This window comes from Danio aesculapii, chromosome 9 (genome assembly GCF_903798145.1).
Source record: "Danio aesculapii chromosome 9, fDanAes4.1, whole genome shotgun sequence".
Classification (NCBI taxonomy): domain Eukaryota; kingdom Metazoa; phylum Chordata; class Actinopteri; order Cypriniformes; family Danionidae; genus Danio; species Danio aesculapii.
Genome location: NC_079443.1, coordinates 3,694,718 through 3,699,036, shown reverse-complemented (window position 1 = coordinate 3,699,036; position 4,319 = coordinate 3,694,718). Strand labels below are relative to the sequence as shown.

Genomic DNA, 4,319 nt, shown 5'->3' with positions numbered 1-4,319 from the left:
CCTCATAAGCTCATTCTGAAAACGTAGCCCTGTATACATTTCTGCCAATCGCAAATTATGTAGCCAAAGGAACGTATGGCTGCATTTCGTCTTTAAAACGAATGCCACGAGCTGGTATGATGCTGTTTCTCTTAGTGCTACCAGCTGGCTGCTTACCTCTGTGCAAACAGCTTTTCCGCTGTTACCAGTTTGTCCAGTGGCTCGCAGTGTACGTTGGCGGACTTGCGATGCAAAGAGAACTAGACTGCGATGACGGAGTTCTAGCGAAGTCTAGTGAAGAACAGTTCCAGAAAGCAGGGAAGACAAAAACAAAAGCCAAAAAATAAAATAAACATGTAAATAACAGGGTGAGAATGTGGTAAAATCTGAAAACGTGGTAAAAAACAGGCCTTTTCTATTCTTCTGGATTGCTTTTCAAAACACTGTTGGGGTGGGTGGGGGGATCAGCCAGCTTGTCAGTCAGTTGGCCTCTGCCTCTGGTGGATTTACGTGAGAACAGCAGACGCGAATGGCACTACTGAGAGAAATTTGAGATCTGAAAAAGCGCACACAAGCGTACTCTGGTGGATTCGCGAAAACAAAAGCCTGGGACGTATTTGTGGCTCTCCAGAAATATAGTTGAAGTCAGAATTATTCACCCCCTTTGAATTTTTTATTCTTTTTAAAATATTTCCCAAATGATGTTTAACAGAGCAAGGAAATTTTCACAGTATGTCTGATAATATTTTTTCTTCTGGGGAAAGTTTTATTTGTTTTATTTTGGCTAGAATAAAAGCAGTTTTTAATTTTTTAAACACCATTTTAAGGTCAAATTAGCCCCTTTAAGCTATATTATTTCCATAGTCTTATAACTTGCCTAATTACCCTAACCTGCCTACCTAGTTAACCTAATTAACCTAGTTAAGCCTTTATATGCCACTTTAAGCTGTATAGAAATGTCTTGAAAATATTAAATATTATTCAAATATTATTTACTGTCATTATGGCAAAGATGAAATAAATCAGTTATTAGAGATGATTTATTAAAACTATTATGTTTTAGAAATAATCTGCTCTCCGTTAAACTGAAATTGGGGAAAAAATAAACAGGGGGGCTAATAATTCTGACTTCAACTGTAGATATATATGTATATATATATATATATATATATATATATATATATATATATATATATATATATATATATATATATATATATATATATATATAGGTTAAAACATATATAGGTTAAAACATATTCCATCGATGTTTATACATGTTTAGAAAATGTTGTTTTATTTTTATATATAACAAAACTTATTAATTTCATCATCAGATTTGTTTTGTGTTTAAAGCTCATTAAGAGAATCTTCAAAATCTTTTTACAAACATGGAAACCTAAGTTGAATTATATTGATACTGGTGATCTTGAAACAAGGGAAGAATAAAGCCTTCTTATTTTTATATTATTATTATTTTTATAATTATTAATTTTTACATTTACTGTATTATTTAATAACTGCACTGTTTTTATGGTCATTAGTTGTGAAAAAGTAAAAAAGGGTTACTTTTTTTTTTAAATTATTGATTCGCTTCACGATTTTGCGTGTCATCTGTGCGCAAGGGGCCATGCTAATCTTCTCTGTATCGAACCAATGTTAGTATATGTGATGTCTCAGACGACACGTGTGTGACTTTTTTGTACGTATATGATATTGTTTCTGCACAAAATGTTAAATATATTTGGGGAAAAAAAGTAAATCAACACAATTCTTGAGTTTTTTGTGGGACAACTGACAACATGATTGTTTTACGTTCAAGTTAACTACTTCACTTAAGTTAACTTAATCGATTTGTGTTGGGACAACAGGAATAAATTGTGTGGAATCCTTCATTTATTACAACATAGGCTCATTCAGAAAATGTAGCCCTGTATACATTTCTGGAGATCACGAATTATGTAGCCAGAAGCACGTATGGCTGCATTTCATCTTAAAAATGAATGCTACGAGACGGCATGACGATGTTCCTTTTTGTGCTTACCTTGAAGGGAGAGGTTACTATGTCAGTATAGGTGATCATAGGTCGAGGTGGACACCCATGACATGTGGAGTCCCACAAGGCTCGATTCTGACACCTCTCCTGTTCAACCTTTATATGCTTCCTCTGAGCCAAATAATAAGAAAAAAAACAAATCTCCTATCACAGCTATGCTGATGACACTCAGATCTACCTAGCCTTACTGCCTAATGACTACAGCCCCATTGACACCCTCTGCCAATGCATTGATGAAATTAACATGTGGATGTGCCAAAACTTTCTACAGTTAAACAAAGAGAAAACTGAAGTGATTGCGTTTGGGAACAGAGATGAGGTGAATGCGTACCTTGGCTCTAAGGGTCAAACAACAAAAAATAAGGTCAAGAATCTTGGTGTGACTCTTGGAGTCAGATCTGAGTTTCAATAGTCATGTCAAAGCAGTTAGTAAATCAGCATACTATCATCTCAAAAACATTGCAAGAATTAGATGCTTTGTTTCCAGTGAAGACTCAGAGAAACTTGTTCATGCTTTTATCAGCAGCAGGGTGGATTACTGTAATGGCCTCCTCACTGGCCTCCCCAAAAAGACAGTCAGACAGTTACAGCTTATCCAGAACGTTGCGGCCAGAATTCTGACCAGAACCAGGAAATCAGAGCACATCACACCTCTCCTCAGGTCTTTACACTGGCTCCCAGTTACATTCAGAATAGATTTTAAAGTATTATTACTGGTCTATAAATCACTAAATGGCCTAGGACCTCAATACATTACAGATATGCTCACTGAATACAAACCCAACAGATCACTCAGATCTTTAGGATCAAATAAACTAGAAATTACAAGAGTTTAGTCAAAGCAGGGTGAATCGGCGTTCAGCTACTAACAGCGCCCCCTGCTGCTGGAATCAGCTTCCAGAAATGATCAGATGTGCTCCAACATTAGACACATTCAAATCAAGACTGAAAACACATCTGTTTAGCTGAGCATTTACTGAATGAGCACTGTGCTACGTCCCACAGATCGCACTATTCTGTTTTTCTCTTCTTTTTCATTCTTTTATAACACATTTGATCTGTTTTTTTGCTTATTTATTTTATTTTTTTTAACCATTTTTAATATTTGTTTTTATTTTTCTTATACTCGTTTCTTTTATTCCTGTTTGTGTAAAGCACTTTGAATTGCCACTGTGTATGAAATGTGCTATATAAATAAACTTGCCTTGCCTTGCCTTGCCTTGCCTTGCTTACCAGCTGACCGCTTACCTCCGTATGGACAGCTTTTCTAGTTAGTTTGCCGTGTACGTCGAAGGATTTGAGACACAGGGAGGAATTGACTGCAACAACGGGGTTCGAGTCTGGTGAAGAACGGTTCCAGAAAGCAAGTAAGACATAAACAAAAGCCAAAATCTAAAATAAACAAGTAAATAACAGGGTGAGAATGTGGTAAACATTGAAAACGTGGTAAAAATCAGGGGACTTTTCTTTTTCTGGATTGCTTTTGAAAACAATGTTGGTTGGGATTAGGGAAGAGGGTGGGCGCTGGTCAATCAGAGCTTTTGAAAACCCTATCGGTTGGGTTTAGGGAAGGGGGTGGGTGGGGATATCGTTCAGTCAGTCAGTAAGTCAGTCAGTCGACAGCGGCCTCTAGTGGATTTAAGTGAGTGCAGGGGCGAATGGCACTCACAAGTGAAATTTGAGATCAAAACAAGTGGCCTCTGGTGAAATTATCATATTCACCCTTCACTATAGAAAAATGCAAACCGATTAAGATAACTTAACACCTTTAAGTAGATTGAACATAAAACAATTAAGTCCTCCAAAAAAAACCTCAAGAATTGTGTTGTTTCAGCTCATTTGAAATAAGTAGTTTGAACAAGCAGCAAAATCATTGTTTTGAGCGCATGCCAGACATCACTTCCGCCAACTACTGTTTATACACAGAACCAGATCCAAGAACCGCAGATCACGAAGACTTTGTAGTCCAGAGCACTTGACTCATGCTTTTTACTGTAATTCAGGAAGCAGTAATTGCGTTACTCATGAAGACGTGACTTGATAGATGTTGCTCACGGTTGATGCTGTTTAGCCTTCTACCTCACTTAACGTGGAGAACTAAAGCAAGCTTTCATCTCAAAATGAGCTTCAGAAAAGATGGACGTTGTTCAAATAAATCTTTCTCCTCGCACACAAAGGACTGGATTGAAATCGCGATTCCTCTCTGTGTGGAGTCAATTGAGAGGTTAGTAAGTGGTCTGCAAGAGTCAGCACACGGAGAGCACCACATGTTGCTCTTGCTGGC

General features: G+C 37.1%; 1 non-coding gene across 1 annotated transcript; it reads right to left on the bottom strand.

Annotated features, from left to right (window-relative positions):
• Positions 1-1,558: 1,558 nt before the first annotated feature.
• Positions 1,559-1,666, bottom strand: LOC130235534 (U6 spliceosomal RNA). The gene has a single exon (XR_008838407.1). It is a non-coding gene; the product is annotated as a U6 spliceosomal RNA (small nuclear RNA).
• Between the last annotated feature and the right edge of the window lie 2,653 nt (positions 1,667-4,319).